At 41.7% G+C, this 19,556-nt stretch overlaps 1 protein-coding gene across 48 annotated transcripts in view; it reads right to left on the reverse strand.

The window, feature by feature from the left end:
* The window catches only part of MBNL1 (muscleblind like splicing regulator 1), a 197,511-nt gene that overhangs the window by 97,006 nt on the left and 80,949 nt on the right, over window positions 1–19,556 (reverse strand). For 2 of the 48 annotated variants that reach the window (XM_037909365.2, XM_037909363.2), the window contains exon 2: window positions 15,460–15,491. The exons of 43 other annotated variants lie outside the window; for them this stretch is intronic. The gene's annotated coding sequence lies outside the window, so the exon portion shown is untranslated. Of the gene's footprint in view, window positions 1–15,459; window positions 15,557–19,556 lie in introns of those variants that run through there. 3 more of the 48 variants (XM_037909356.2, XM_043521834.1, XM_043521808.1) reach the window with 3 other exon arrangements.

A 19,556-nucleotide genomic window follows, 5' to 3' on the forward strand; every position in this document is an offset into this window, starting at 1 on the left:
GCCGCCTCCTCCCCAGCCAGGCTCTCTCAGGCAGCTGCCGGGCATAGCTGCAGAGCAATGACCGGGAGGGGCCAGCGTTAAAAGCGGCTCTGTCTTGGGCTCCTGCCTGCCAGGGAGTGTGACGGAACACGCCAGGAGGCACAGCGAGAGGATAAAGCACCCTCCCCTCCGCCGCAGGTAACATGGGGCAGGGAGAGCATGGTGGCCCTGGGCTGGGCACAGGGGGAACACGTGACCTGCGCTTTAAATTGTGCCCCTCCCCATTATGGGGAGGCACCAGTTCTATATGGGGTGCCTTCGGGGGGAGGGGGCAGAGCATGGGTGGGAAGAGGTGGAGTGGGGCAATGGGGAAAGGGGCCTAGAACAGAGTGGGGGATCAAGCACCCCCAGGAAATCTAGAAGTCGGTGCCTTAGTCCTAGGCACGTGCGGGGTGGTACTGGCGGCGGCCAAGGCAGCCAAGCGGGCATGGGGAAGCCCTGGCTGTGCTGGAAGAGAGCACCCAGTAGTGCAGCCAGCAGCTCGCTGGGCACCAGCGGGGGCCCATTGACTGTTCTGCCCTGGGGCCTGGAATTGCTGTCGGTGGGCCTGACTGAAACCATGCATATAATAGAGTCCTGAAAATACCAAGCCAATTTATTAGCATAATCCAAATAAAAACTATAAAGTTTTCTGTTTCCTTGCCTAGCAAGTAGAGATTTTAAAACTTGCTGTGTATTCAATAGCGTTATTTTCTGGTTCTGAAAAATTGCAGTATCTCAAGTACAGTAACAGATTTTAAATCTTCTCACTAGTTTATACATGATACTAAAGAAATCTGAGTGTTTACACTGCAACTTATACATTATTCATGCAGTAAATTTCCAACCTGCATAGAACAGCATAATTTATACAGAAACAGCCAAATCTAAATTGTCCTGGGGTATGACCCTCGCTTAGGCCCCAACGGTTTGACTAAGATTTGAACATGCAACCTGAAGCCCCAATCTGCAAGATTCTCTCAGCTGGCAGATCTCTCTGCCTACATGAAGGCAGGGGGGCTCCTGCAGCTGTAGGGGTCTCCTCATGCAGAGCAGCTTGCAGGATTGGGGCTTCAGGTCGCATGTTCAAATTGTAGTCAAACGGTTCGAGAGAACCAAATTTCTAACACTTTAAGTAGAAACAGGGAGTGGGGAAAAGTTATTAAAAATAAACCAACAAAACGTCTAGCCACGAAAATCAATGACAAGGCCCTTGAAATACAGGTGGCTGCAGTGGAAAGATCAGCACTTACTGCTATCCTGGGGCCCAAACCTATTGCAAGGTGCTGGCAATGAAAGTTGAGGAGGCTCAACACTTTGCACCAGGCACACAGCATCTGGCAGGACTGGACTCTAAATTCTCACCCATTGCTACTTTGGCTTTTGCACTTCCTTTCTTCTGTGCTCTCTGATTTCCTGCTCCTGGCGACATTCCACTCTCAGGCAAATGCTTTTCCTAAATGGGCATTTCTGACAGTTAAAAATTCATAGGTAAAAATGGAAGTGAGCCTTTTGCATAGGTTCAGAATCACTTTTGCAGCCACTCCTATCACTCCTGTCACCAGTTACCCACAAAATGGACTGTTTTGTCCTGTAGCACCTTGCTCTGAGCAGAGGCATATCAAGTTAACTTGGAAGGAGGGTGCAAAACATTTAATTTTAGTATTGGAAACACTGGAACTGCACTTCCCATATAAAAGAACAAAACCACATAGAACACATTTAGGGCCTGATCCAAAGCTAATTAAAAATAATGGAGACTCCTGTTAACCTCAGTGAGCTTTGGATTAGGCCAGCAGAGCTCTGTCTAGTGGATGCTTCCACAATTCCCACTGAAATTAATGGAAGTTGAGGTTTCTCGGCACCTCACAGGAGGTACTCAGCTCCTGGTAGGGTCAGGCCCTTAACATGTACCATACCTGCAGGTCTCACTCATTTGGAGTAAAGTTCCACTCAACATACTCTAATTTCCAGTCAGCTGTTTTAAGTATCTCAAGCCTGTTTTGAATGGTTCTGTGGTGTTTTCCAACAAAGCAATATAAAATCTCACTCAGAATTTGAAAGAATCTTTCACCCAATGCAAACGGTCACAATTCTGCACTTCGATGCAGATGGCACATCTCAGCTGGCAGGAGCAATTGTTTTTGTGAACAGACAGACTCTTGTAGGGGGAAAGGGAGATGATTTTAATATGCATCAAGAGGGAACAACTAAAATGATCACTTTTATCTGCTGCGTAACAGCAGTGCCTGCCCTGGGTTTTGGCGTTCTAATACTAGGACTTTGATCCGAGTAAGCTTTACATTAGTTAACTTGTTATAAAGCACTACATAAATGCTTATTATTATTCCCCCTTGCCATGTACTGTAGATACAATTATAGGGTGAAATACTGGCCCCAGTGAATTCAATGGGAGTTTGGTCGTGGTCTTTAGCTATAGTTTCATGATCTTCCGCTGTATTTTCTATAGGGTCAATGAATGACATAAAAACAGTAGTACCCTGCCAGACCAGTGCTACACTGCTGGTCAGTTTATGTTCTTCAGCCTTTTCCTTCCCTGCTGCCTCTGCGGTAGCCTCTTCCCACTCTCCAAGCAGACAGCATTTGAATCTGTCGCTACAGTGTCAGATACTTGGCCAGCCAGAAGAACATGGGACTCTGTGACATCCTGCAATAGAGGATGTCTTGTGCTCATCTCAACCCTTAGTAGAAGGGTTTGTTGGCTGTGAAATGAGCACAACCCTTGGCTCTCCTAATAGACTGGGTACAGTCTTATGGCCCCACTCCACCTTCAAGAATGGCTTTTTAAGGTGGCTTGAAGATCTATTCCAGCACCCATTGTCGGCAATACTGGACTGAGTTAGGCTGTATTCTCTGTGATGATGTTGGGGTGGTCTGTCTGGCTCCCCAGGATTTTGGAGGGTTATCTTCAGGCACCTGGAAGATGCAGAAAGATAACCAATCAGCAGAAAAGGCTAGTGGCCAGTTCTTGCCTCTAGTTAGTCAGTATCATAGCAGACTGAATTATTCCATCCAAGTGACGTGCATCTGACAGACAAAGCTTTGGGATGTGTGAGGTCCAGGCAGGCATGTGTTTGAGGATGCAGCCAAGGGCTGTCAACAGAGCATGACCTGGAGAGGTAGATCAATCAAGTGACTCGTGCAAAAGCCATGGGTTAAACAATGGGTTAAACCTGCTTAACATCCAGAGAGTACAGCCTCATTATTTACTCATGATGAGGAAAGTGCAACTACTTGAGGACCCATATACCATACTGGATCATTGCCTGGGCATGAGTAGTCAATTCTGGGGTCAGAATCACCAGTTGTGCTGGCCTCAGAAAATCAGCATAGCTGACCCCACAACTCTGTAGGGGATCGTACTGTACAATGGTTCAGGGCAGGGTAGGGAAGGGACTTCTTGCCTGAGGGCCAGCTTCAATTTGCTATTGTCAAAAGCTGCAGCCCATTAGGCTACACAGTTTGCTTGTAAGTAAAGAGAGTTAAATTGTCAGAAAAGTTTCTTTTCTCGAACCCAAGAATCACATGTGCATTTCTGATGCATTATGATCCAGTTATTGAAAGTTAAGGATCTAGATCAAAAGGACAAAAGCAACAATATCTAAGTAATGCTAGACCTCTGCTCCCTCGTGCCATATAAACGTCCCCAAACCCACGGTGACCACACTTCCCATTTGTACTGGAAGAGCCAGGCATATACACTCCCGCAACCCCCAAGGATTTTAGACTGACCAAATTTATTTCAATATAGTCCTAACAATTATATATACAGTTTTATAGAAGTATATAATATATCAGAATCTTATGAAATTCTCTATGTAGGCTAAAGGGTGTTTTTTATGAATTCAGTGCTCATAAAAATGTAGGGCTAATAGACATGACTTAAGGTAGGTATTGTGCAAGCTCTCTCAACACAGCTATCAACACATTGCAAACCCAACTCATCTTCAGCTGTGACATAACTAGAGTGAGAGCTGTGGGAAACTTGGGATATAAAACACAAAAAGCATGTGACGCTTGGTTGGTTCTGGGGCATATCACAAATATGAAATTTAGCTCAAGTTCACCGAAAGATTCCAAGCATCAGGGGTAGCCGTGTTAGTCTGTATACACAAAAACAACAAGGAGTCCAGTGGCACCTTAAAGAGTAATAGATTTATTTGGGCATACGCTTTCGTGGGTAAAAAAACACTTCTTCAGATGCATGGAGTGAAAATGACAGACCAATTTTCATTCCATGCATCTGAAGAAGTGGTTTTTTAGCCACAAAGGCTTATGCCCAAATAAATCTGTTAGTCTTTAAGGTGCCACCGGACTCCTTGTTATTTTTGAAAGATTCCAGTGAACCTGAGACCAAATTCAGATAAATCTGAACCAATTTGTGAATCTCACACTGAAGCCAGGAGAAATTCAATGTCACACAATTTCAGCACCAAACCAGGGAAAATTGGTGCTTTCTAATGAGTTTTGCTTGCCTTTGAGATTCTAGTATTGTTTCAACCTAAAACTCAAAGTGAAATTTAGGAAGTGTGAATTTTTGTGTAGCAAATGCACAGAGGTTCAAATGAATCCCTGTACATAGATCTAGGTGGCTAAAGGAGACAGACTGTTCTTTTTACCTGGAAAAACAAATAGGTGCTTTCATTCAGATTAGTTTGGTTACAAAATAAGCCATGTGCTGAAAGTCCTTATAAAGTGTCCTAAGAAGTCATTGTTTATATTATATTAATTTAATATCAAACACAATTAGACAATGGATCTGATCCTGCACACACTGCATTTTGCAGAACTCCCATTTAAATTTAATGGAAATTCCATGCACACAAGACTTTCACAATCAGGCTCAATATTAGGAACCTATCTCTTACCAAAATTTCACTCTTCAAAAAGAAACCGTTTCAAAAAAAGAAATCTTATTCTCCTACTTTTAAAAGAGTGCTACTCAACTGAATTAAAGTCTCCAATGAAATATGAGTTCTGCTTCTCCTCACAGCTGTTTGAGAGCTTTCTAGCATTTTTAGTTCCAAGTAGACAAAATAAATCCAACACATTTTACTTGTTATAAAACCCCACCAAGTGCAGGGTATCAATATGTATTTTAAACTGCTGAACTGAAATAGAATGACGTGACCTGAGTATATTTTTAGGAAAACAAAGAACACTCACGTGGCTAAACACCCACATGTGTAAGAAATTTTACAATAAAGTAAAACATTGCTTCACTAACATCCAAAACATGCTACCTAATTCCAGCGCACATACTGTATTTGGAAAGTAAACTGAAGGCAGCCAATATGGAGGAAAAGGGGGAGAAATCTCAGAGGACTGAAACATAGACAGTGTCTCTGGCATTATAGTAGAAAAACAGTGCTTCTATGTCCATCAGAATAGCCAAATAGGTATCAACTGAACTGGCATACGACAACTAAATAATTATTCAGAACATGCTGTAAAACATTTTTTGTACTTTAACATGCAACTTGTGTTCTGCGTTCAACAATGCTAAAATGTTAACCCTTTTAGGACAGTCTGCTTATACTTAGAGCCCTGTCCACATCTGATCCACAAAAATGGTTCACGGATCTCAAGCGGATAGCCACGGATTTGCAGGGCTCTACTTATACTGTTAAATTAAGGCAATTCAGTTTGCTCAGAAAAAATGATTTGACTGAAACGGAGGGTTTTTTCCCCCAAGATACTTAGCCATCAAATAAAGGTCTAGGTAGGATGCACTGGTCAAATTAATGCTGGCGTAACTGCACAGGGTTTTGGAGATTAATTTAGCCCATTGTAACTATACTACATAATACGTTACCTTAAAGCAGAGCACATGAATCATTGATAAAGTCTGTATCCTTTTTAGTTATGCTCATGTTATATTTGGGTTCTGTGCTTAAATAGCTTTCAACTCACTTTCAACTGTCCTTCACTGGAAACAGTAGACAAAGGAAGAGACAAATAAATCAAAGTAGTCGCTTAAAACTCATTGGATGCGATGAGGCAAGAGCTTTTCTGCAGCACTTTTTGCAGGGCATTAAACTGCAACATGTGTGACTGTGCCACCACCTCCCTGAAGAAGCTTCAATAACTAAGTTAACTTCTTTGTTCAGAAGAAAATGCTTTCAGCTTGAAACAGCTGCTTCTGTTTTCACTGCTTAGTGTTAAATAGTTTTTATATTTTTTTAAAGGGAAAATGGAAGGGGCCCAACACAAACCAGCCTCAAACTGCCTCTTCATTATTTGTTCATCTAAGATTAGACTGTGCTCAGCTTCTCTGTGGGTGCCACCCTGCTGAGCAATCAGGCTGTCTGTACGCTTCCCAGTACAAACAATACAGCAGTCCAATACTTTTGCTTTGGCTGGCGTAGGAATTTGTCAATGGTAATGGCTATCATAGAATATTATTCTTTGGCCTTTTATTTTTTTCCATCAGCTTCAATGATGGAGAATCATGGCTAGTTTTCAAACAATGGCAATCTCTTATGGGCAAGATTGTTCTCAGGCTGAGCACTTAGTGGAGTAGTCCCACTGAAGTAAATTGGACTGCTTGTGCAAGTGAGTCCTCACCAAGATAAGGGGGCTGCCATCTTTAGCCCTAAACATTCTATTGTTTACATCCTTGAAAGCGCTTACTGCATGTGACAATGTCAAAATCCACCTGTCTCCAGTGTTGTGCTGCAATATGATTTTGTTGGACAAACAGAGGGACAGACCAAAATATAAGAGACTTTTCCAGCATTTTAAAAAGGAGCCAATTTTAAGGTTTTTAATCTTGAAGAGTTCATGCTCAATTTATTCAAAATTTCCAGAATAGATTGTCCTGGAGACTCAGCTCTTAAAATCGGAAAGGATAAGGATTTAATCTTTTCGTTCTCTTCTGTTGGAGATGGGAGTTAGAAAAGGAAATCCAAAACTAGCCGTACAAAATGGAATCCTGCTTTCACTCTTAACTATAGAGAGGCTACTACACCTCTGCAATATACCGCACACACCAGCACAGGCAGGTCTAGAACCCTAGTCCTACATCTCCAAAAAAACCAGAACACTACCACTTGAGCTAAAAGAAGACCTCCATTAACTGTAGAGAATCCTTATATCCTATCCAAGCAGCAACCAATCCAGAGAGAGCAACATGTTCACTCTCACACATTCACCTTTCATTTCATTAGGAGGCATGCCATATAGAATCACAGAATATCAGAGTTGGAAGGACCTCTGGAGGTCATCTAGTCCAACCCCCTGCCCAGAGCAGGACCAATCCCCAACTAAATCATCCCAGCCAGGGCTTTGTCAAGCCTGACCTTAAAAACTTCTAAGGAAGGGGATTCCACCACCTCACTAGGTAACGCATTCCAGTGTTTCACCACCCTCCTAGTGAAAAAGTTTTTCCTAATATCCAACCTAAATCTCCCCAACTGCAATTTGAGACCATTACTCCTTGTCCTGTCACCTGCTATCACTGAGAATAGTCTAGATCCATCCTCTTTGGATCCACCTTTCAGGTAGTTAAAAGCAGCTATCAAATACCCCCTCATTCTTCTCTTCCGTAGACTAAACAATCCCAGTTCCCTCAGCCTCTCCTCATAAGTCATGTGTTCCAGACGCCTAATCATTTTTGTTGCCCTTTGCTGGACTCTTTCCAATTTCTCCACATCCTTCTTGTAGTGTGGGGCCCAAAACTGGACACAGTACACCAGATGAGGCCTCACCAACGTCGAATAGAGGGAAATGATCACGTCCCTCAATCTGCTGGCAATGCCCCTACTTATACATCCCAAAATGCCATTGGCCTTCTTGGCAACAAGGGCACACTGTTGACTCATATCCAGCTTCTCGTCCACTGTCACCCCTAGGTCTTTCTCTGCAAAACTGCTGCCTAGCCATTCGGTCTCTAGTCTGTAGCGGTGCATTGGATTCTTCCGTCCTAAGTGCAGGACTCTGCACTTGTCCTTGCTGAACCTAATCAGATTTCTTTTGGCCCAATCCTCCAATTTGTCTAGGTCCCTCTGTATCCTATCCCTACCCTCCAGCGTATCTACCACTCCTCCCAGTTTAGTGTCATCCGCAAACTTGCTGAGGGTGCAATCCACACCATCCTCCAGATCATTAATGAAGATATTGAACAAAACCGGCTCCAGGACCGACCCTTGGGGCACTCCACTAGATACCAGCTGCCAACCAGACATGGAGCCATTGATCACTACCCGTTGGGCCCAACAATCTAGCCAACTTTCTACCCACCTTGTAGTGCATCCATCCAGCCCATACTTCTTTAACTTGCTGACAAGAATACTGTGGGAGACCGTGTCAAAAGCTTTGCTAAAGTCAAGGAATAACACGGCCACTGCTTTCCCTTCATCCACGGAACCAGTTATCTCATCATAGAAGGCAATTAGATTAGTCAGGCATGACTTGCCCTTGGTGAATCCATGCTGACTGTTCCTGATCACTTTCCTCTCCTCTAAGTGCTTCAGAATTGATTCCTTGAGGACCTGCTCCATGATTTTTCCAGGGACTGAGGTGAGGCTGACTGGCCTGTAGTTCTCAGGATCCTCCTTCTTCCCTTTTTTAAAGATGGGCACTACATTAGCCTTTTTCCAGTCTTCCCCGGATCACCATGAGTTTTCAAAGATAACGGCCAATGGCTCTGCAATCACATCCGCCAATTCCTTTAGCACTCTCGGATGCAACGCATCCGGCCCCATGGACTTGTACACATCCAGCTTTTCTAAATAGTCCCGAACCACTTCTTTCTTCACAGAGAGCTGGCCACCTCCTCCCCATGCTGTGCTGCCCAGTGCCGTAGTCTGGGAGCTGACCTTGTTCGTGAAGACAGAGGCAAAAAAAGCATTGAGTACATTAGCTTTTTCCACATCCTCTGTCACTAGGTTGCCTCCCTCATTCAGTAAGGAGCCCACACTTTCCTTGGCTTTCTTCTTGTTGCTAACATACCTGAAGAAACCCTTCTTGTTACTCTTAACATCTCTCGCTAGCTGCAACTCCAGGTGTGATTTAGCCTTCCTGATTTCACTCTGCATGCCCGAGCAATATTTTTATACACATCCCTGGTCATTTGTCCAATCTTCCACTTCTTGTAAGCTTCTTTTTTGTGTTTAAGATCAGCAAGGATTTCACTGTGAAGCCAAGCTGGTCGCCTGCCATATTTACTATTCTGTCTACACTTCGGGATGGTTTGTCCCTGTAACCTCAACAAGGATTCTTTAAAATTCAGCCAGCTCTCCTGGACTCCTTTCCCCCTCATGTTATTCTCCCTGGGGATCTTTCCCATCAGTTCCCTGAGGGAGTCAAAGTCTGCTTTTCTGAAGTCCAGGGTCCGTATTCTGCTGCTTTCCTTTCTTCCTTGTGTCAGGATCCTGAACTCGACCATCTCATGGTCACTGCCTCCCAGGTTCCCATCCACTTTTGCTTCCCCTACTAATTCTTCCCAGTTTGTGAGCAGCAGGTCAAGAAGAGCTCCGCCCCTAGCTTGTTCCTCCAGCATATAATACAACTTCTCCTCACACTTTAAAAATGTGCCAGCAATTATTTTTATTCTGGCTTCCAGGTGCTTATCTGAAAAAGCTAAGCAAAATATAAATTCACAATGTCATCTATCACAGATATTACACTTATAGACCATGATAATCCATTCTTTGATATTGGGATCTGAGTTGCTCAAAGTGTGTTACAAACCCACACATTGTATCTCAATGTACGATTTTCCATTGGATTTAGCTGACAGATTTGCAAAACCCAAGGAAGTCAGCCCCTGCAGCAGGTATATCACTGGGGAGGGCAAAAGGAATATTTCCCCCCCTTTATGTAGCAGAGAGGGGCTGGGCACCACTGCAGTCCCAGAATTCCTTTAAACAAATGGACTCCTTCTGGCCAGCTGTGCTATTTGAGTGGGGAAGGGCAGGGAGCAGAGAGGGTTCTGAGGAAAGTACGTACGTTCTGAAAGTTGGTGAGGTGACTTTGCCTCCTGGGAACTCCATGCCTTAGGCTTCTTTGAGCTAACGCTTCAGCAATTCACTTTGTCACTGTCCCCAGCATGGGGCTGTGACCTCATGGCACATTTGAGCCCGAAGATCAAAACCAAATTCTGATCTAATTTACACCTGTGCAGCTCCACTACAGTGACTGGGATTGTCTGAAAGTAGAATCTGACCCTTTGTGCCTTATTGGCAGAAAAGGGCTATGCATCATGAAATAAGTTATCAAAGTTAAGTAACAGTTCAGAGATATCACATACTGTGGGGGAGAAGTAAACAGAGAACCTGGGCTGATGAACTATAGAAGCCAGACAGATGTTTCAGATTTCCAGTAATGAATGACTTCGCTTTGTTAATAATTAACATTCTGATGATCAGTATCAAGTACCAATCAAAGAGACAGACAGAAATCATGAATCTACCTTATAGTGCAGTGTGCCATTTTTTTCTCTTAATTATGAAGCTTTGACTATTTCACTAAAGCCAAAATCTAGCTCTCACCTCTGCTCCCCAAGGAGTAGGGCCAATGCTGTTCTGCTGAGCAAGGGGAAGGAGGTCAGAGCTTGATGGGGATACACATAGGTAACATGCACACCTGGCCTGGCTCAGCTATATGTGGGCTTCCTGCATGGCAGCAGCTGCTGTACAAACCCTCCAGTTCTCCACTCAGGGTGTGGGTATGCCATGGAGCCTACTCCAGCTAAAGGAGGAGGCTCCACCCTGCACTTCAGATGATACTCTGCAGCCTGGGGAAATGGATTACTTTTATCCTTAGCTCCCGCAGTGCATTTTCTCAGCTCCCATCCCAGCAACTCGGAGGATTTTAGCCAAAGCAAACTGTCATGAGCTCTGTCTTAGACAACGATATGAGACCATTAACATAGCTAAATGTTTGTTTAAGTAAAGACAGAAGAAAAAGAAACACTTGGCAAGTGGAAAGGAACTGAGGAAGTATACAAATTTCACATATTGTGAGTACACAGTTCAGCTGCTGACAGCTACAGATGACCCCATACCACAGAGGAAGGTATCTCAGTAATATAGCCAGTCTTATATCATCCATTAGTGACTAAAACATATAGGATGAAAACTGGCAGTTGACACAGTATTCACGAGCTAGAATTCTGAATGGGGAGTTGATTTGTGCCTTGTGATGAGACAGCCAAATCAACCAAGACAGGTGGATACTATTTCATGTTAAGCACTGATTTTGTGTATGTATATTGTTATGGTACTACAATACATACTCAGTCCCCACATTCTCTTTAGAAGAATCTCATACGTAGAAGAATAGAAGAATCTCATAAGTAGCCAACTAAATTTCACATTTTGGTTGATTCACAAATTAAACGCAAATTAAAATTACCAGAAGGAAAACAAAAAGTCTGACTCTTCTAGATGTTGTAATAAATGAAGGAAAATATTCTGCTGAGTATTTTTGTTGTTTTTGAGGTAAGGGGATACAAATCTCTAAGCACTGGTGGTGAAATCCTGACTCTACTGAAGTCAGCAAACCTCCCCTTGACATCCATGGGTGCAGGATTTCACCCTAAACGACCAGATACCTCACAGTAATGAACATCTTAAAGAGTGAGCCAGAAAGATCTACTTCAGATTTCTAAGTCATTTGTAGATCTGTATACATTACTAGGTCCTAAGAATTATGCAGCATAGCTTTTAACAATACAGCACTCCCAGATTGTTTAGCAGAATCAGTTCAGCATGCATCAGACTTTACATGAGCTGATATCAATCTAATGTATACCTTCTACTTACCCGAATGAACAGTTCAGCTAGTTGGTATAAATATTAGAATCCTGGCCCATGCGTGTACGTTAAGGAATACATCATGTTGCAAAATGAACTGTATCAGACTGGGTTTTCCACTGTTTTATCCTTTGGTCCTTACTGTTGTTGTATTAGGAGCAAACAAACTTTATTCAGTATTTTATAAGTTAGTCACTTGTTTAAAATTTATCAGGGACAAAGCAGACATTGATCATACTGGTCTGCCATGCTTTGGTTAAAGAAACCAGGAAATGCACTGAAAATATTGCCTTTTTGACTTTGGGTGTTAAGAGGCATATGTTATGTTAGATAGCGAAGATGCACTGGAGACATTGTACTGGGTATATTTTATGGATCTATAAATAAAAACTGGTTTAAAGTTCCTCTATTAATTTGAATTGTGTAAAACCCTGTTAAATCTCCTATGGGTCTCCTACAACTTGGGTGGGTCAGAGCAATTCTGTTTTTGCCCAAAACATAAATATCTAGTTCTGAAAAAGACAGCATTAGAAGTTATTTCCAAAGATGCCAGATCAACAAAGAGGTATTTAACAGCAACAGTGAATGTTAATTGGCCACATTTTACTCCAATATGGGTGTGCGTCTCCCACTGACTTCAAAAGGAGCTCCACAGATCCAACAGAACATTTTAGCCCACAGTGATTTCTACCACAGCTGTCTGAACAATGAACATGCTAATTAAATTAATTCAAGAGAGTCACTGAGGAAAGAACAAAGCAATTCCAGGTGAAAAGGAATGATGTAAACTGAAATGTAGGTAACACCACACTAGCTCTGCCAGTGGAAAACTTAATGTAAGCAGTTTTGTGATATCTAAAACTCTTCCACGCAGAATCATACATCAGATTGAACAATGGAATATATAAAAAGTACCATAAAAAGAATTAACTGTTACATAAGTTGCTTTACTTTGCAGAATGGTAAGTGGGATCCTATTGGAGTCAGTAGTAACTTCACTGTCCATTTCAGTTGCAAAGATAAGAAATTTATGTAACAATTTTTATAGATTTTGTAGTATCCCTGCAGCCTCTGCACGGTGGGCCCAGAATTCACTGTTTTGTAGGTTGCAGCACTTCAGAAAACCCGAGAGCAGCTGATGTTCTTTTTATTTCATATGGATCTATTTACACCTGTAAATGTCTATTTAGTAGAACTGCTGTAGTTAAAAGTACTCAGTTTGCTACAGACAAAACACTTGAGGAACAGTCAAGTGGGCTGTGTGTTAAAATAGGTTATCTAATTGTGCACTTGCAATTTTGTACACACACTCACATGGCACTATAACTGGATAACTAACTAAGGTCCCTCTATATTCAAGGTCCATTGTGAATCCAGCTCTGCAAGCCTTATTCACACCAGTAGATCCTCTGAAGTCAAAGAAACTGGTAGTGTGAACATATGAGATAGAATTACTCTTGCGATTAAAGCCCATAGTTGTCCATATATTAGTCACGTTTTGTTTTTTAAAGTCATATTTCATTGCTGCAACATCAGCAGAAGCTTGTAATGTGTCTCTGAAGCCTTTCCCCTTCATTTTATACTGAAAAAAAATGCTGCTGACTATGGAGCTTTATAATAAATCCCCTTGACTTCTTTTAATTTTTCTCATTTGATTTTAAAAAAAGCTTAATTCTATGGTTTTGAACACAGAATCCAATGGCAATAGTAAAAAGAAAAAAAGACTACGCTGTCAGAAAACTGGACTTGCATTCCTCCTGTAATGTGCAAGAGAAGAAAGCTCTCTGTGGCCAAACATTGTTCTTCTTTTGTGTCCTTCCTACTGCACATGAAACAATAACATGGCTTTAGCCTCTTTTATGTGGGTGTGTGCATGCGCACTGTTGGACTTTCATGTTCCACAGTGGTGTTAAGGCTCAAAGACAGATTTGCTCATTACTGCAATTCATGGATAAGATTGGATTTCACTTAAAGTATTGAATAAATGCATTTTAGAAAAAAACTGAAGAACAGATTATCTAAGTATATCATGTGTAAGAATTCTCAAAGTGCCACAAGTCCTCCTTTTCTTTTTGTGGATACAGACTAACACGGCTGCTACTCTGAAACTTTTCAGATAAAATAAATGAAAAGATTTCACTATCTACCAGTTTTTTGTGGGGCAAACAATTCTTTTGGTTCTTCATTTTACACACACACACACACACACACACACACACGGCTAAAATTATTTAGATTTTGTAAGCTTTTGTTTGGGGGCAAGGATTGTTTTTTTGGTAAGTGTGTGTATAGTGCTCAGCACAATAGGGCCTCTAGGCATCATCACAAATATATCAATTATAAATCATAAAAAAGTGTGGGAAGTATTCCCCAATTCTGGCTTGTTATGTACTAACAGAATAATCTGGTGAGCAACACATACACACTCACCAACACTTCCAGCTTATTCCCAGGTCTAAGACACAAACCATGGTTGTGAAATAGCTGTGAAGCAAAAGGCACAGGCATGCAATGCTTCCTCCTGTTTCTTCCATTTAGGGGCCCTGTGGGCAGCCTGAGTAAGACTCTATTTAACTGCTCCCCTTTCCCCCACACACCCACTCCCAACAAGAGAAAAGGAAAAATGGAGCAACCTAAATGTTTGGCTGGGAGGAGAGGCTGGTCAGTGTGATTTTTGTCTGGGCAAGAGAGTGTGTGAGAGAGAAACTTGAGAGGAGGCAGAGAAAGCTAGTGATGGTTAAGAGAGGGCAGGTGATGGACTGTGCTAAGAGACCTGCAAACGGAGCACACTAGGAAATGCAGGGAGCTAGATCTGGTTCCACAACTGTTGAAGCCTCCTGAACCTGTTAGGAGCTTTCTGGCTATGAAGAACTAATCACTAAGCTGACGAAATTACAGAGGAAATGGTGAAGGGGGAAAAAAAAACAAGACAAAAAGGATGGAAGGACTGATGTGGATAGAGAAGACCAGAGCGGGACGAAAGGAATGATAGACATGGATGAGTGAAGGATTGAAAGAATGTGCAAGACAGCAAAACACAAGTGAGGGGGAAGGGAAGGTGCTAGATGGAGGAAAGAAAGAAAGAAAGAAAGAAAGAAAAGGGCGAGGATGGGAGAGCATGCCTACGGGCCAGAGTCTGCAACCTTCACTCACCATAAAGAGGTCAACACTTTTCAAATAGTCCCACTGATTTCAAGGGGACTAGTTAAGTAGTACAGCTCTAATTGTAGTGAGTAAGGTTATGACAACCTAGTCTCAGGGTATTAGAACATAACTTGTTTAAATGAAAAAAAACCCAGAAAATACAGACTGGGCAACTTACTGTAAACTATGTGAAGAATAAAGACAGCGGGTAAAATTCTGGCCTTACTGAAGTAATGACAACACTCCTGTTGATGTCAGTCAAAAACTTCTGGGACTAGGATTTCACCCAGTTTGCCTAAATGTAATTAAAATTGTCCCAGATGGGATTGTGTAACATCAGTTAGGGCACTCTAAAGGAAGGTAGAATTGTAAGCCTAAAGGATGTTGTTTTGACTTCCTTCCTTCCATCTGACCCTGCCCTAAAAGCCGTTCCACAGAGTCTGGATGTTTTCCCCAACCTATTATTCAATAAGCCCTAGCCACTCACCAACATCCATTAGCTATCTCTGTTCCTTACCTTCAGTAGATAGGAGACGGCTTCCTCTTGCTCTGGTAAAGATCCAGATGTCACCCATTACTCATGTCTTGAATGTTTGCAATACTATCAGCTGCAAAGGATGCCAAGTCAGCAGCTTTTCCTTGGCCAGCAAAAATGGAAGCAGCAACAGCAGAAGCGAGAGCAGACTCTGGGGAGGCAGCTCCTTGCATAATGCTAGCCAAAGCAGTCTTGGTTACTATACATACAGAGAACAGCTATTTATAAGTTTACAAATAACAAATTATAAGGACTTGTGCTATTACCTTTTATAGTCAAAAGGAGGTGTTTCCCTCTGATCATATCTGAAATCTGCAGTCAGTCAAACTCTAGCCAAAATGGAGCTATAGACCTGCATATATTTTAGCTTGCTTAGCAACGAACAATATGCAGGCAAATGCTCTTTTGCAGCCATGTAGAAAATGTGTATTAAGAAAGATATGTCTGTGTAAGCAAAACACGGATAAAAATTAAATCTGAAATGTGATCTCCATGTAAGAAGCAGTAACAAGTTTAAAACACTGACTTCCTTTATGAAAAAGTCCTATTGAATTCAAAAAGGAAGGAAGCCAACAGAAACTGAAGATCATGCTGTTGAAATTAGCTATGACAAATAATCTATTAAATTCTGTAGGTTAATTTAAAAATTATCTAAGAAAGATCTAATTTGCTATTAAATTCTACAAGACTTCTCAATATGGGATTTTCCTTTTGTTTAACTGATAGGCTGGATTTTTAAATATTACTATAGCCATTCACAGTCAATGAATTCAGGTTAAGATTTTCAGTTAGGGTCCTAAATAAGTGGGCTGATTTTCAGAAGTGCTGAGTACCAACTACACCCATTAGCTTCACTGAAATGGCATGATATAGTTAATTATGCATCAAATACATATCAATACATTTAGAATTTATTGGTGGGTGTGGGTGAATGAACATCAGCTGTGTAACGTAAACCCCAGACTGGGTTAACTCCAAGGAGGCACACTTTCAACATTTACGTTATCCTGCTTATTCTAAAAGTTGTAATATTATTCTAAATTTTATTGTCCATATTATTAACTACATGCTTAAGCACGTTGCTGAAAACAATGATTTGGAGCATTTCCTTTTAGAGAGCAGACAGTCCAATCAACTGGAAGATAGTACTAGATTCCAGCTGTTCAACAGTGCTCAAATGTGATTCCCTCCATTAAGTCTATGGAACTTCCTAGCTGATTTGAAGAATTCTTTCTAGAGCCGATGGAGTCGGTTCTGTCATGTGGCACAGGTCACTATGCAGTGACAGCACAGTTTAAAAGTCTGATCATGATAACCATGTTAATTTAGTTAGTAAGATATAAACAAGCAAAATAACATTTGTGATAGAAAATAATTATCTTGTAATACAGATTGCACAAAATGGGGAGCATAAAAAAGTTATTTTTATGTGCTGGGGATGACTGCGTAAGTCATAAGTAGCAGAGCAAAGCAGAGCCACGAGTCATTTATGCATGGTCATCCCTAATATACAAAAATAACTTGTTGATTCTTCCCCTGTGTGTTATATTTATACCCTAGACAGCTCTGTTTTACTTAGGTTATTTGCTGTTGCTGATTTTAGTGAAAACATACATTTGGAATGGAAGGCATATTTGCTTTTACAAAGCAATTAACTGTAAATTTGATTAGGGAGGCTCTTCCATCTACATGAATGAAACCTCCCCTGGTATCAATAGGAGTTTGTGTGCATAGAGACTCTAAGTGAGTAAGGTACCTAAGCACATGCCTAATTTTAAGTGTGGGTGCAGACTTATTGAAGTCAATGGAACTCACAGGCTTAAAGATAGGCATGTGCTTAGGTACTTTGCCAAATCTTGGCTCGATTAAGCTCTGGAGAGTAATCCCCTCTGGTGAAGGGACAACATCAGCAAGCTCCACCACTAGTCTCCACGCCCAGTTCAGTCTTCGGCCTTTTTGCTGAGATGGCCAGTTGAGGCCGATTAAGGCTGTAGCTGATTTTGTTATCAGACAGAACTGGACTGGGCTACCAGTTCATTGTACATGGAACCCAGCTATCAGACAGTATCAACTTTCAGTCACTACCAATCTAGGTCAGATTTGTGCTAGTGACCTTAGAGCTAAATCAAAATATGCTCAGGTCTTTCTTACAGGCAGAGACACAGGGTTTTTTCTTTTGTACATAAAAACATCATCAGTTCCTGGTTGTACTTTGCTTTGACCACCTAATATGTACTTTTCACCAGGCATTTGTACTTTTACCCTGATCAGGGTTTCTCAAATCTTTTCATAGCACGGACCACATCCCCTCCCATAACATCCCTGTGGCAACCATATCAATGGATTACACGGAATACAAAATGTTTTAAACATGTTAAACATGCATCTGTTGTTAACGCAATGCTCTGCATTTCATCCTGCTCTCTCTCACCTCTTCTGCTCTCCCACCTGTTCTCTTGCACATGTTTCACTACCAACTGGTCCTCTTCTTCTTACTTCCCCTTGCACATATGTTCCTTCCCCTTTGAACCCCTTTTTTCCTTGACACGCTGTTCAGCTATCTGGTATTCTTCTCCATTTACTCAGCCTGCCTGGCTACCTCATTCCTTCCACCCCTGGACAGTCTTATCCCACACCTGGCTGGCAGCTGTACTCCCACTGGTCCCAGGGCATCTCCTGTTTCCTATTCTCTTCTTATGTAGCAATTGCCTCTATCAGAGATGGCTAGGCTGGATCCTGCTCCTTGTTTACAGCGCTCCACAATTCTTTGTTGCAGTGAGTAGCCTGGTCATCAACAGGAGCAGCTGGAAACGAGGGCAGCCAGCACCATGTGACCAGCCAGCTCTCCAGAGACTATCAGCAAATCTGCTAAATCTAGGGATGAACACTGTTCACAAGACCAGAAGCAGAAGGAGGGTAAAGGTGGCTTTACAACACATTTTTGGCATCAGGATTCTTTAACTGATCTGCACTAAGCCTGGCTGCTCTAACTTATATTGACTGCCCATGGCTGCATAGAGACGCTCCAACCACAGGTCCTTTATCCTGATCACAACCCTTCCGTTGGGAGGGGAGTGGTATATAGGAGCCTCTATGGCAGGTCTACACCATCCCGAGGATTCCCCAAAAGAGGGGTTAGTTAAGCTCGTATCTGAGCTGCTGGAATGAGTTGGCTTTGGGATGCTACAGTGGGGCTGATAATCTGGCTCCTTTTCTCTATATGCATACATTTGTGCTATGTTTATATTTTCTGTGCACATATTGTTCTCCTATACTGTATGTATTTTAGAAGAGTGTACAAATATTTTGGGAGATATTTTATGCACAGTAGTCTTCTTTTCAGGTCTCAGCAAAATGTTCCCAAATAAATCAAACTCAATATGATTTAGAGTTTTATTACAAAATGGGTTTTGAACCGTGGGCCTATTTCTGGTTCTACAACAAAACCACACCTCAAAAATCATTATACTACATCTGATTTGATGCAAACCAGCTGGAAATTCAGATGTTTCTTTGAGTTTTGGGGCTTCCTGAAACCCCAAACTTAAAGCAGAATTTATGGGATACACAACCACATGAAGACATGCTGAGTTTCACACAGGTTCATTAATGCCACACAGAGGTACACATAGTTCAAATTATGTGTTTCAATTCTAGCTACATATGTTTCTCTGGTTTTTTTTCTGACTACTACAGTTCATCAACAGTATCTTGATTATTGCTTTGTTTTTTGTAGTTTGTCCTTGATAGTCTTTCTCCCTTTTAACAATGTAGAATTTTGTCATTGATTTCAACTAGAGCTGGATTATACCAAGAAAAATTTTATCCTTAGCACATTTTCCAGTGTGGAGAAAGCCTGAGTGAATTCTCTGAGCTTTTAGGCTTGAGATCTTGTGTGTGCAGAGGAGGCTTTCATTCTTGTTTTTAGGAAAGAAGTGCTTGTGGTGATTAAATTCTTAATTTTAATCTCTTGTGATCAGCTCTAAGTTTCAGAAAGCTAACTCTAATCTATAGTTGTGATGAGGATTCTACTAAATACCAAGGTTTTATGATAATTTAAGAGGCTAAAAGGTGTTAAT

This window comes from Chelonia mydas, chromosome 9, assembly GCF_015237465.2.
Source record: "Chelonia mydas isolate rCheMyd1 chromosome 9, rCheMyd1.pri.v2, whole genome shotgun sequence".
In the NCBI taxonomy this organism is placed as follows: Eukaryota; Metazoa; Chordata; order Testudines; family Cheloniidae; genus Chelonia; species Chelonia mydas.